The sequence below is a fragment of the Bombina bombina genome, chromosome 6 (genome assembly GCF_027579735.1).
Source record: "Bombina bombina isolate aBomBom1 chromosome 6, aBomBom1.pri, whole genome shotgun sequence".
Taxonomy (NCBI): Eukaryota; Metazoa; Chordata; class Amphibia; order Anura; family Bombinatoridae; genus Bombina; species Bombina bombina.
Window position 1 is genome coordinate 769,953,742 of NC_069504.1, and position 14,997 is coordinate 769,968,738.

Sequence of the window (14,997 nt, forward strand, 5' to 3'; positions counted from 1 at the left end):
ATCTGAATCATCAAAGTTTAATTTCCTTTTAAGGATACGATGAGTCCACGGATTTCATCCTTACTTGTGAGATTACGCCTCCTGGTCAGCAGGAGGAGGCAAAGAGCACCACAGCAGAGCTGTATATATAGCTCCTCCCTTCCCTCCCACTCCAGTCATTATCTTTGCCTGTGTTAGTGATAGGAAGAGGTAAAGTGAGGTGTTATTTAGATTCTTCAATCAAGAGTTTGTTATTTTTAAAATGCTACCAGTGAGTGCTATTTTCTTACAGGGTGTAGCCGTATTCCTTGTCAGCCTCTAGAGTAGAGCTGCAGGTGTCTTTAAAGTAGTGGGAACTGGTGGGACATAACTCTAACTGCAACTACGCCTCTCATACTGATTGCTGCCCTTTTTCTGATGATGGTCTTAGCAGATATTATCTAAGGCCCTTTATGTGACCGCAGGACTTTTGGAGGAAGAAGCAAATGCCTCTGGATCCTGTGGGAACATTCATGTTGTCGCACAGCAGAAAGGTAAGCGCAGTCTTTTTTTCTGGGCCATATTATCTCAGATTTGACTATGCACTTATATTTTTATGTGGGGATAATGGGCTCTCTTGAGGAGGGCTCCCTATTTATATCGGAATGTCCGGTTTCACATGTTATACTAACAGACGTGTTTGTTAGCAGACATGCTGAGACTAAGGGGTCATGGACTCTTTATTTTCAGAGGGTTTTGCTGGGCAAGACGCTGGGGCTTTTTATGACCAGAATTTTAGGGATAAGATTCCGGTATAAGGCTGTGTTTAGTTTGGGCAGTATGTTTATGTTTGTGTGTTGCAAGTTTAGACCGGCATTTTTTACTTTTATTTTTCGCCGGATGGAGCGCAGAGGGAAGCTTTTTAGTTATGCCCACGATGGGCGGACTTAGCTTTGGTGCGCCTGAGCGTTCCTACGTTGTCAGAAAGTTGTGCAGTTTATTTTACCTGGGATACAGACCGGAACACAGTTCAGTGTGTGGCAGGTTTCAGATTCAGCTCCAGTGTGACGCTAAGACCGCATGGATTGTATCAAACAGTTGGTCTTTAGCTTTCTCGGTTTCATTCTGATGTTGTTGTCAGAGTGGTCGGTGCACCGTGGGGGCAGGTAGGCGCCTCAGCAGAGCTGTAGAGGCGAGGTGATCTTATTTGGTTTTACATTTAAACACATTGCATAGAATTTGGCTTTACTTTATTTTTCTGCAGCATTCAGATTAACTGTTTTTTTTTTCTTAAATTCACAGTTCCCTGTTATTTTTCAAAGTATTAACAGTTTTTATTAATGTTTATAATTCTTGGCCATAAACTATAAATCATTTAAAGGCCAAGACCAGGTTTTTTGCTTTGCTATTTGTTATCATGGATTCAGAAGATATCCAAGATGTGCTATGTGTCTGAATGCCAATGTGGAACCTCCTGTTACTTTGTGTCCCTCATATATTGAGAGGGCTTTGCAATGTAGAGAACAAATTTTATTTGATAAAAAGTTACCCAAGACTAATGCTTCTCAGGAGTCAGATGAGATGCAGAGTATGCCGCAGTTTTTTCCCCAAGCGTCACAGCCCTTAGCACCCGCTCAAGCGGAGCCAGGTACCTCTGCAACTTCTGCTGCGATTACTTTAAAGGACATAGCTGCTGTTATGTCATCTACACTTTCAGATGCGTTATCTGCCTTTCCCATTTTTCAAGGCAAACGCAGAAGGAAGGAAACCAATGTGGTTAATACAACTTCAGATGCTTTGATGGCGATCTCAGATCCCAGAGCTCTGAATTGGAGGGTATGGAGGTCCTATCTGAAGGTGAACTTTCTGACTCAGGAAGTGTTTTGCCACTAGCAGATTCAGAAGTGGTAACTTTCAGGTTTAAACTTGAACACCTCCGCCTGTTATTAAGGGAGGTTTTGGTGACTCTGGACGATTGTGATTCAATTGTTGTTCCTCCAGAGAAATTGAGTAAGTTGGACAGATATCTAGAAGTCCCTGCTTATTCTGATGTTTTTCCTGTTCCTAAGAGGACTTCAGAAATTATTGCTAAAGAATGGGAGAGACCAGGTATTCCATTCTCTCCTTCTCCCGTTTTCAAGAAAATGTACCCTATAGCTGACGCTATTAGGGATTCTTGGCAGACAGTTCCTAAGGTGGAAGGAGCTATTTCCACTTTGGCTAAACGTACTACTATTCTTATCGAGGATAGTTGTGCTTTCAAAGACCCTATGGATAAGAAATTGGAGGGTCTCCTTAAAAAGATCTATGTTCATCAGGCGTTGCTTTTGCAACCAGCGGCTTGCATTGTTACGGTTACAAGTGCGGCTGCTTATTGGTTTAATGCTCTGAAAGAATCTCTTAAAACTGAGACTTTTTTGGAAGAAATACAGGATAGGATTAAATCTCTTAAATTAGCTAATTCATTTATTACGGATGCTTCTCTACAGATTACCAAATTGGCTGCTAAGAGTTCGGGGTTTTCCATCTTAGCACGCAGAGCTTTATGGTTGAAATCTTGGTCTGACTTGAAGGAAATTATTTCTGACATCACGGGAGGCAAGGGTCATCTTCTCCCTCAGGATAAGAGATCCAAACAGAGAGGTCGACAGAGTAATTTTCGTTCCTTTCGAAACTTCAAGGGGATCCCTCCTTCATCTTCCTCTAAACAGGAAGATAACTTTTCTCAAACCAAGCCGACCTGGAGACCCAACCAGTCTTGGAACAAGGGTAAACAATCCAAGAAGCCGGCTGCTGCTCCCAAGTCAGCATGAAGGGTTGGCCCCTGATCCGGGACCAGATCTAGTAGGGGGCAGATTGTCCTTCTTCATCCAGGCTTGGATGAGGGATGTTCACGATTCCTGGGCAATAGATATAGTGTCTCAGGGATACAAACTGGAGTTCAGGAATTCTTCCCCCAGAGGAAGGTTTCTTCGTTCACGATTATCTGTAGACCAGATAAAAAGAGAGGCGTTTTTACACTGTGTAAGAGATCTCTTCTCCATGGGAGTTATCTGTCCCGTTCCAATTAAGGGACAGGGGTTTTATTCAAATCTGTAGTTCCCAAAAAAGAGGGAACCTTCAGACCTATCTTAGATCTCAAGGCTCTAAACAAATTTCTCAGAGTTCCATCTTCAAGATGGAAACTATTCGTACCATTCTTCCGTTAATTCAGGAAGGTCAATTTATGTCAACAGTGGATCTAAAGGATGCATATCTTCATGTTCCTATCCACAGAGATCATAACAAGTTCCTGAGGTTTGCCTTTCTGGACAAACATTATCAGTTTGTGGCCCTTCCTTTCAGTCTGGCCACAGCGCCCAGAATTTTCACAAAGGTTCTGGGGTCCTTATTGGCGGTTGGCGACTTATCTGGACGATATACTTGATCCAGGCGTCATCGTTTCATCTGGCAAGGTCCCATACCGACGTTGTGCTTTCTTTCCTAAGGGCCAACGGATGGAAGGTAAACCTGGAGAAGAGTTTGTTGGTTCCTCAGACAAGAGTATCCTTTCTGGGAACCCTAATCGACTCTATTTCAAGAGGAAGTCAGAAAGTTAAAGATTTTGAATACATGTGGAATCATCCAATCCTCGTCCGTCGGTAGCTCAGTGCATGGAGGTAATCGGATTGATGGTGGCAGCAATGAACATCGTTCCGTTTGCTCGTTTTCATCTCAGGCCTCTGCAATTAAGCATGCTCAGGCAGTGGAATGGGAATTATACAGATTTGTCTCCTCAGATAAATCTAGATCAGAAGACAAGGGACTCTCTTCTATGGTGGTTGTCAATGGATCATCTATCCCAGGGGACATGCTTCCGCAGACTCTCATGGGTGATAGTGACAATGGATGCCAGCCTGTTAGAGAGTTCCAGACTGCTCCTCATCCTAAGGGCTCAGGGTCTATGGACTCAGGCAGAGTCTCTCCTTCCCATCAATCATCAGGGAGGAACCAGGAGTTCCTTAGCGATGACAGAAGTAGCCAAGATAATTCAGTGGGTGACGACTTACTCCTGCCATCTGTCAGCTATCCACATCCCAGGGGTGGAAAACTGGGAAGCAGATTTTCTGAGCAGACAGACATTTCATCCGGGAGAATGGGAACTCCATCCGGAGGTTTTTTCCAACCTGATTCTCAGATGGGGCAGGTCAGAGTTGGATCTCATGGCATCTCGTCAGAATGCCAAGCTTCCAAGATATGGGTCCAGGTCCAGAGATCCCCACGCCGAGCTGATAGATGCCTTGGCAGTGCCTTGGTCTTTCAGCCTAGCTTATGTATTCCCTCCATTTGTTCTCCTTCCCCGGGTGATTGCTCGAGTCAAACAGGAGAGGGCTTTGGTGATTCTCATCGCTCCTGCGTGGCCTCGCAGGATTTGGTATGCCGATCTGGTGGACATGTCATCTCAGCCACCGTGGAAGCTCCCATTGAGGAAAGACCTTCTTATTCAGGGTCCCTTCCATCATCCGAATCTAGTTTCTCTGCAGCTGACTGCTTGGAGATGGAACGCTTAATTTTATCTAAGCGAGGGTTTTCAGATTCGGTTATAGATACTTTAATTCAGACACGTAAACCTGTTACTAGGAAAATTTACCATAAGATATGGCGTAAATATCTTTACTGGTGTGAATCCAAGGGCTACTCATTGAGTAGGGTTAGGATTCCCAGGATTTTGTCTTTTCTCCAAGAAGGATTGGAGAAGGGGTTGTCAGCAAGTTCCTTAAAGGGACAGATTTCTGCTTTATCTATTTTGTTACACAAGCGTCTGGCAGGTGTTTCAGATATTCAGTCTTTTTGTCAGGCTCTGACTAGAATCAGGCCTGTATTTAGATCTATTGCTCCTCCTTGGAGTTTGAATTTAGTTCTTAGAGTTCTTCAAGGAGTTCCGTTTGAACCTATGCATTCCGTAGATATTAAGTTATTATCTTGGAAAGTTTTATTTTTGGTTGCTATTTCTTCTGCTCAAAGAGTATCTGAGCTTTCGGCATTGCAGTATGATTCTCCTTATCTTATTTTCCACGCGGATAAGGTGGTGTTACATACTAAACCTGGTTTTCTTCCTAAAGTTGTTTCAAACAAGAATATAAATCAGGAGATTGTGGTTCCTTCTTTGTGTACTAATCCATCTTCTAAGAAGGAACATCTGTTACATAATTTAGACGTAGTCCGTGTTTTAAAGTTTTACTTTAAAGCGACTATGGATTTTCGACAAACGTCTTTGTTGTTTTTTTCAGGGAAACATAGGGGTCAGAAAGCTACGGCTACCTATCTTTCTTTTTGGCTGAGGAGTATTATCTGTTTTGCTTATGAGACTGCTGGACAGCAGCCTCTTGAACGAATTACGACTCATTCCACTAGGGCTGTGGCTTCCTCATGGGCATTCAAAAATGATGCTTCTGTTGAACAGATTTGCAAAGCTGCAACTTGGTCGTTTCTTCACACTTTTTCCAAATTTTACAAATTTGATACCTTTGCCTCGGCTGAGGCTGTTTTTGGGAGGAAAGTTCTTCAAGCAGTGGTGCCTTCCGTTTAGGTTCCCTGTCTTGTCCCTCCCTTTTCATCCGTGTACTATAGCTTTGGTATTGTATCCCATAAGTAAGGATGAAATCCGTGGACTCATTGTATCCTTAAAAAGAAAAGAAAATTTATGCTTACCTGATAAATTTGTTTCTTTTTGGATACAATGAGTCCACGGCCCGCCGTGTTTCTATGAGTCAGGTCTTTATTTTTTGTTAAACTTCAGACACCTCTGCACCTTGGCTTTTCCTTTCTCTTCCTAACTTCGGTCGAATTACTGGAGTGGGAGGGAAGGGAGGAGCTATATATACAGCTCTGCTGTGGTGCTCTTTGCCTCCTCCTGCTGGCCAGGAGGTGTAATCCCACAAGTAAGGATGAAATCCGTGGACTCATTGTATCCAAAAAGAAACAAATTTATCAGGTAAGCATACATTTTCTTTTTGAGTTGAGTGTCCCTTTAAATAGATGAATAATACATATTACAATGCTTTCTATTAAGTATAAGCAACTGCTTAGTGCTTTTTTTTTAATACAACAATGAAACTGACTGTTTAACATCCCTTTTAACTTCTACAGTTTATTTCTTCATATTAATTGGAACATATATTTTAATGGATTAACCATCTATAAAGCAGATCCAAGTATATACCGATAGACATAATATTCCTCACCTAGAGTATTTTAAACATCCGGTCGAAACATATGAATGATTAATTTTGATGCGACTTTTATTATAGCATATCTTAAAGGACCACTAAATACAGTTAAATTGCATAATTAACAAGTGCATAATAAAAAGACAATCCAATAACACCTACTCTGAATTTCAAATAAGCAGTAGATTTTTTTATTTTTGCAAATGCATTTTTTTCTCCCATTTTCCAGCCCCCTGTATCATGTGACAGACATCAGCCAATCACAGACAAGTATACGTATACCCTGTGAACCTGTGCACATGCTCAGTAGGAGCTTTTTCTCTTGAAAGTGTGAATATAAAATTTGATAATGGAAGTAAAATGGAAAGTGTTTTAAAGCTGCATGTTCTATCTGAATCATAAAAGTTTTTATTTTGACTTGATTGTCTCTTTAAAGGGATATGAAACCCAAAATTTTTCTTTCATGATTCAGATAGAGCAGGAAATTTTAAGCAACTTTTTTATTTACTTCTATTAACAATTTTTCTCCGTTTTCTTGGTATGCTTTGTTGAATGAGCAGCAATGCACTTCTGGTTGCTGACTGAACACATGCGTGAGCCAATGACAATTGGTATATAAATGCATCTACCAATCGGCAACTAGAACCTAGGTTCTTTGCTGCTCCTGATCTTTCATAGATAAACCTTTCAGCAAATGATAACAAGAGAAGAAAGCAAATTAAATAATAGAAGTAAACTGGAAAGTTGTTTAAAATTGTATTCTCTATCAGAATCATGAAAGTAACATTTTGGGTTTCATGTCCCTTTAAATATTACATCTTATATTTCCCTTTGTTTTATTCAGGTCCCTTTTTTTAGCACTTTTTTATTTTCTACAGTTAGTTTGTATATGCTTAGAGTTAGTCAGTATAACCTCTTACAGCAGGATGTCCTCCTGGACTGTATTGTACTTATAAAGATGCAGAATAATAATTTTAAACACGTTGACCCATGCAATAGCCTCGGGTATTGCTGGTAGCTGAACACGGATTCCTTATCATAAGAGATCTTAAACTACACTATTTATTTTATTTTGTTTTGTTTAGGAAGTACTTTCTCCTTTCTTTCACATACTACAAAACTTCTGGAAATATTTTGGGCTCGATTTTATCAATCAAGGGCAAACAGGGGCATACAATATTTGCCCCTGTCCGCCCCAGCTCTCCTCAGGTGGGCAGCAATCCGCTGCCCAAATTTAACATTGCACACAATCAATATTTTGCGCTTGCGTGCGACACCGCCCCCCTGCCCGCGCATGCGCACAGCCAATCACGTGCGGGCAGGAGCTATCAATCTCCCCGGGCAGACGAGACCGGGGAGATTTAAATTCTCCACCTAAGAAGATAAATCCTGACTGCAGGTTCTGTTGTGAGAACCTGCAGTCAAAGGGAGGAAAAGTTATTGATAAATCTAGCCCTCTGTATTTGATAGTAAAAGTCTGGACTGCTTATGGGGCATCCACTGCAGAAGAACTTCACACTTCTTCAATATCAGAAGCACCAAGTTGAAACTATGAGCATTTATTTTATAAAAGAATATTTAATTTTTACCCAAAAATGATCTGCTACAGAGTATTTAATTGTTTACAAGTAGCTCATTTACCATTATTTCAGCATTGGAAATAGCTGAATTAGCCTGTGGTATCCCCACCTATACTGAAAGTTTCTATACTTAAGTACAGGCTATTGACAGGCCTATGTAAACAGAGCCAGCAGAAGAGACTTCACCAAAGTATTGAGCTTTGGTTTACAGATCAATATAAGATAAGGAAGCATGTGTATGTAAATGAGATCTGATTTTACCTGCAAGCTCAGCCCATTTTAATAAGATGTGGTTTCAATGCACAAAACCAGCTATTTCATATACACAAACCAACCTGAAAATGCAATTTCTCATACTTTTTATACTCTGCAGCTGGTATAACAAATAATTGGAAATACATTAAGGGAAAAACAATTTTACAGTTTACTGTCCCTTTAATCACTAATATCCAGAACACTGCACCATTTATGCTGCACTTATATGATATTATGAATTTCCATTATCAACTCAAAAAGCTACATAAATGATCTAAACATTAGCATTACCATAACTATATTCCCATTGATCTATACAGCCTTTGTGGTGTGCTAGATCCTATGTACTAGTCACTATTATTAATTTGTCTATTGCTTATTGTTTTAAGTAGATTGTGATACCGTTTTAATAAACTAATATAGATTCATAAATAATGGTATTGATTGTTTGAGCTTTCGAAAACCTCTTAGGTCTTTTCTTTAGAGATCTAAATAACTAATCTTGCAAGTTATTAGGTATAATCAATGAAATATGACTGAGGGTGCTAAAATGCGTGGGTCAAGAGTCAACTAGTTTTTCATGCATAAGTATTTTATTTGAAGTATTTTCCTGAATATGGTTGTTCGTGACTAACATCTGATACCAATTAGTGTGGTCAAGGCTGAAATCTGATGGTGAAAACTCTTTACAAGTGCAAGTGGGGAACAGACATTTCATTTAGTTTTATATTCACTCAGTGCTGAAATGCTTTCAAGGTTATAGTCCCTTTTGAAACACCTTTATGCAGAAATATTGAGATTATACTTCTCATAAAATAATATAATAAACTAAAGAGAAATATCTTCTGGGATCATAAACAAACCAGTATAAATGTCCAATTTCTCAAACACCACTCATGTTTAAGCTATGAATATAATTCACCCTTACCATGCAATTCGGTCTCTGACTAATTAACACAAAAGCTACATAATATAATTACTATAATTGATAAAATAAAAATATTTTTACACAACACAAATAATTCCAGTTCACTTTAATAATTTTGATAAACGGACAAAAAATGACAAGAAAAAGGGAAATGGCTAAAACAGATAGAATAGTCAAAGTCAATAGTTTGGAAGGTTATCCCTCATCTAACTCTGTATTAACACATTTCTCACTCTTGCAACCCTCATCTCCTTTTTTTCAACCTCCTTCTAGATTGTAAATTTCCACGTGAATAGGCAGGACCGTCTTTAACACAGGGCAAAAGGGGCAGCTGCCCTGGGCCCAGTCTCTGTTGAGGGGCCCAAGAGTTTTTTTTTTTATGGTTCATACCAGACTGCTGATGTGACATGGGGAACACACACATTCAGTCCTAAAACTGTCACAGTCAAAAGTACTCTGCTTATATTTTTTTAAAAAACTGTGCCAGACCATGCCGGTGTCATGTGACATGCCAAGCTAGTGCCATGTGCTGTTTTAGATGTGCACTGTGCAGCACTGAATGCAAAGCCCCAACTCGGCATCCAGCCATTTCCCACTGCATCATAAAAGGTCCTACTGGGGTTACCACTGTTACCAGGTAACTGCTCTGGTGGTGGGGATTGTTTCTGGGTAGGGCTGACTGTAGGCGCATGCAGCAGAAAGCTGGAGCGGCAGGCACATGAGGATTTGAGCATCTGTGCAGCTGCATACACTGCTCTCTTCAGTCTTGAGGCTGTGTGACTCATCTCACACTGTATCCATGCAGCCTTGGACAGACAGCATCCAGTCTACTGGTTCCCTTAGCCCTGCTCTTTCTGTTGTGGCCCTAAGATCAACTAACTAAAGTTTGTTAGGGGAATAGTGCTTTGTAGAAAGGTGTCAGTGGGAAGAATAAGTGAGTGCACACACGCCCCTCCCCATGCAGCATTGTCTAGTTCAGGGTGAGAGGGAACTTGTTCCTAGCAAAAAAGCGCCATGTGCTGGTGTGGCTGATGTATAGCGTCATGCTGATACTTCACACATTAATGTAAGGTTTATTTTTATTGTTTTTATTTTCTCTCTTTACAGCTTCCCATAGTAGTTCTGCTGTTCCAGTCAGTAAACTTATATTTGTCTGCACCTCCATGCTTCCTCCTTTACCTTGCTTTGCTCCTGTTGGCTGCCCTAAATCTCTTTAACCAGCTAACCTCACACCAGAATCACATTCAAAAGAATATTAAATGAATCCACAGTGGAGGAATTTATATATTTATTTACTTATTAGTACTGCTTAGGTCCAGTTTCACATACTGCAATTTAAAAAAAAAAAAAAAATTTATTTTTTTTTTTTTAAATGATTAGCCCAGCAGTGGATGATCCACCGCTGGGTTAATAATACAAAAAAAAATTGATTTAGTTGTTTTTTGGGATATTGGGGTGGAGAGCCAAATTGCATGGGGTGGGGGGGGGGGGCCCAAGAAAATTTTTGTCCAGGGTCCAATCAATATTAAAGACGGCCCTGTGAATAGGGCCCTCAATTCCTCCTGTATGTGTTTGTCAAACTTTGTCCTGTCTCTTACAAGTTGTATATCATTGTTTTATTAAAATAAATTGTACCCATGGACAGCACTGCGGAATATGTTGGCGCTTCATCAATAAAGTATAATAATAATAAAATAACAATAATAAGGTTATCCTTTGTTCTTCCAACATATTTAAAGGTACAGATTCTAATCTTATCATAATATTCTTTAGTGGAAGGCACAAGTAGACTAAAATATGCTGTAACCTAGGTGAGCACCATTCCATATGTCAAGCTTCAATAGCTCTTATTGCTTTTATTTTCCTGTTTCATATCTGTAAATCTTGTCATAGAAATATCCCCAACTCTGGTATTTAAATAACAAATTGTATTATCTCCATCATTTTTTGCAATAATCAAATTTTCATTTTCTTTTATTTTCCTAAACTATGTCTTTTTTTCTTTCTCCTTTTTTATATTTGTGTTTCTATATTTGTATTTAAGTGCTCACAATATACACCCCTTTTATATTTATTAACACATTGTCTTAAAATTCTGATTTTGTTTTGCTTAAAATCTGTTGAGGCAAATCTCCAGTAATATCTAATAGGGACTTTGTGAAATATTAGTGCGAGTATGGACTGTTATTGCAGGGGATATGGGATAGACTGGGCACTAATATCTAGTAAAGACCTGTGCCTGCAAGCAATCTGTCAATTGTGAAAATAATGTATTTTGTAAAAACTCAATATATCATCCTAGTGAGGAGCATTGTATAATTATTAAAGTCTCTTATCCATTTAGACATATGTCTGGGGCGCACTCATAGTTCCCTAGCGGTGATAGTGTTGTATAATAGACAGGCTTTCATCGAGTAAACAAAAAGATTTTTTAACCAGCTTACTTCCGTTCATCCATAGTGAGCCGATGATGCCCTAGACAAACCTATGAAAGCTCCCGCTGGCGTCTGCAATAAAAATATTCACCGCCCGCAGTGACGAGATATGAGGTCATGGTATAGCCCTGATACCAGCCAGTGCCCCACCAGCCACTGACTTCAATGCACATCACTGGTTTACAGCTAGACAGTGCTAGTTCATGTGTGCCATATAGATAAAATTGTGCTCACTCCCAGCACTGATTGGCTAAAATGCAAATCTGTCTAAAGCACTGAGATAAGGGGTAGTCTGCAGAGGCTTATATATAAGGTCATCACAGAGGTAAAAAGTATATTATATAACTGTGTTAGTTATGCAAAACTGGGGAATGGGTAATAAAGGGATTATCTATCTCTTTAAACAATAACAATTTTGGAGTAGACTGTCCCTTTAAGAGAATCCATAAGGAATTTCACAAACATATTACAGCCTTGTTGGAAAACTCCAAATATGATATTGATGACACTTTTATTAAAGGGACCCTGAACCCAATTTTTTTCTTTTGTGATTTAGATAGAGCATGCAATTTTAAGCAACTTTCTAATTTACTCCTATTATCAATTTTTCTTTGTTCTCTTGCTATCTTTATTTGAAAAAAGGCATCTAAGCTTTTTTTTTTTTTTTTTTTTTTTTTTGGTTCAGCACTCTGGACAGCACTTTTTTATTGGTGGATGAATTTATCCACCAATCAGCAAGAACAACCCAGGTTGTTAACCAAAAATGGGCCGGCATCTTAAATTACATTTTTGCATTTCAAATAAAGATACCAAGAGAATGAAGACAATTTGATAATAAGAGTAAATTAAAAAGTTGTTTAAAATTGCATGCTCTATCGGAATCACGAAAGAAAAAAATTGGGTTCAGTGTCCCTTTAACTAAAAAAATAATATAACTGTATAAAAAGTTGAGATAAGACGAGGGGATGAAATGAGTTGAGACTTGTTGGATAACCACAAAGACCACCGTCAATATTGAAAAAAGGAGAAAAGTAGATTTATTTTGAGTTGTAATTAATAGCTGCAATACATTAAACCTAGGATTTATTTCCTCTGAAAATGTTTAGTTATGCCAATTTTAAAAAAAAAAGTTTGTGTAGTATTTACATTATTTATTTTACCTGCGTCACCAACAATTTAAAGGGACATAAAACTCAATGTTTCTTTTTCATGATTCTGATAGATAATAGAAGTTTAAGCAACCTTACAATTTATTTCTATTATCTAATTTGCTTAGTTCTTCTGGTATCCTTTGTGGAAGATTCAGTAATGCACATGGGTGAGCCGATATTATGAGGCATATATGTGCAACCTCTGATCAGCAGCTTACCTATGTATTCTTTTCAACAAAGGATACCAAGAGAACTAATTAAATTAAATAATATAAGTACATTACAAAGTTGTATAAAATTGCATGATCTCTCTGAATCATGAAAGAAAAAATTTGGATTTCATGTCACTTTAAGTCTGAAAATAACATGAAAGCACATTAATTATTGGTCTACCATTCCACGGTAAGATTTAAAGAAATGTTTCCGTAAAAATTACACACACACATATCTATCTATCTATCTATCTATCTATCTATCATCTATCTATCTATCTATCTATCTATCTATCTATATATATATATATATATTATACACACACGCTACACTTTATTTAGTATTTTTGTAGAGCATTTTAGTGACTTATACTCACAAAATCAGATTGTTGCTGCTTCAAGTGCCGTGCTGAAAATGTTAAGCTCTGGCAGCTTCTCACAGACAAAATTAAACACTGATCAGTCCCTCCCAGTCCCTCCCAAATAACCTCCTGTCCTGCAGTGTAAATAAAACAAATTGTTCTCTGAAAGTTATCTTGTTAACCCCATAGCTACCAAAAAGGGCTGCAATGCACTGCTTGGGAATAAACTACACACCTTTCTGGTAGCTAATGAGTTAAATTGTGATCTGGTTGTTATGATCATGTCTTTTTTTTCTTAGTCCATTGCAGGGGGAAATGGCAGCTGAGGCCCAGCATTTCATAGAACTTAAATTGCTCTGTAAGACTGTGACACTGCATTGCTATGCATGTATTGCTGGTGCACACGTCCTGATTGACCCAATTTGTTCTCGTTGATGTCGGCCCAATCTGTCCCTGATCAGAAAGGAACTTTTCCGCACACTTCCTTCCCGGCTTCTTCCCGCTCTTGTCCCAGGTGCTGGCATTGCTCCACCTCTTTCTCTGTCGGCTCCACAAATCCGGTTGATTGGATCTCCCCCCCAGCTATGAGAGCTGCCTCAATTGGGGACTTATTGGCTGCGCTGAGCTGCAACCACTCGGTGGGTGGCACTGGCTGATTTGTTTCACATATTACAGGTGCCTCCCCTGACTGCATGTCCCTGACCACCTGTGCACTCCGTGCTCCCTGTTGCCCAAACAGGCAAACCTCTGAGAGTTCTTGCTGTTCTATGATTATGGCACTAGCCAAAACGAGTAAGACCAGTCAACTTTTCATGTTTCGTGTGCGTTTGTTTTAATGCCATTATCAAGAATTGCTTTTATTACTCAAGGAAGTATTTGGACTTTAACTTTGAGTTCTTGCTGGCGTCTGCAATAAAAGACATTCACCGCCCATGCACTCCGTACTCTGTGTCGCCCAAACAGATATGCTTAGTTCGTCTCATGTAGTTGCTAACACTGCTTGCATCACTCCCTTGTGCTGCACGGTCTTATAACGGCACTCCTCCCCGACTAGGTTTTTCTACCATTTCCCCTCTAACAACCGTACACGTATGAATATGAATCCTGGCCTGTGCTCTCATCCAGTTGGCCAATAATATATATCCAACAGTGTGAAAAAATGTGAAATGGAGCACAAGTTCCAAGTATACAAACAAATTGGTGATCCACATGGCGGATAAAGGGGGCATGCAGGTGGTACAGAATGGACGACAGTTTGTGACAGAAGCATTAAAACAATTAGGGGATACAAAGAATTATGAAGTTCTTAGTTCAGATCCAACTAGTAAATGCTATAGGAATTAAGTCATCTCATAGATGAAAGTAGGGGACTGGGATTTCTAAATCAAGAGACTTGTGACTACTTAAAGGGACACTGAACCCACATTTTCTCTTTCATGATTCAGACAGAGCATGCAATTTTAAGCAACTTTCTAATGTATTCCAATTATCAATTTTTCTTCATTTTTTGTTCAGTACCCTGGATAGGACTTGCTGAATGGTGCCTGCATTTAGCCATCCAATCAGCAAGCGCAACCCAGGTTTCAACCTAAAATGGGCTGGCTCCAAAGCTTTTATTCCTGCTTTTTCAAATAAAGATAGCAAGAGAACAAAGAAACATTGATACTAGAAGTAAATTAGAAAGCTGCTTAAAAGTGCATGCTCTATCCGAATCATGAAAGAAAAATTTGGATTTAGTATCCATTTAATGGTACAACAACCAATAATGATAATCTTCAACCACCTACCGAAAGTTCACAAGTCATTGGAAAGAGTAAAGAGTGGTATTGGCTTCTTTTTGGCGCACCTCTTACAATGGGTTGACGCCATACTTCAACCATTAGTCCAGGGATTACAGAGCTTTTTGC

The 14,997-nt window shown here is 39.2% G+C and overlaps 1 protein-coding gene across 4 annotated transcripts in view; it reads right to left on the reverse strand.

The window, feature by feature from the left end:
• The window catches only part of ADGRL1 (adhesion G protein-coupled receptor L1), a 491,322-nt gene extending 478,172 nt beyond the window's left edge, over positions 1 to 13,150 (reverse strand). For all 4 annotated transcript variants that reach the window (XM_053718064.1, XM_053718062.1, XM_053718063.1 and 1 more), the window contains exon 1: positions 13,106 to 13,150. The gene's annotated coding sequence lies outside the window, so the exon portion shown is untranslated. The remainder of the gene's footprint in view (positions 1 to 13,105) is intronic.
• Between the last annotated feature and the right edge of the window lie 1,847 nt (positions 13,151 to 14,997).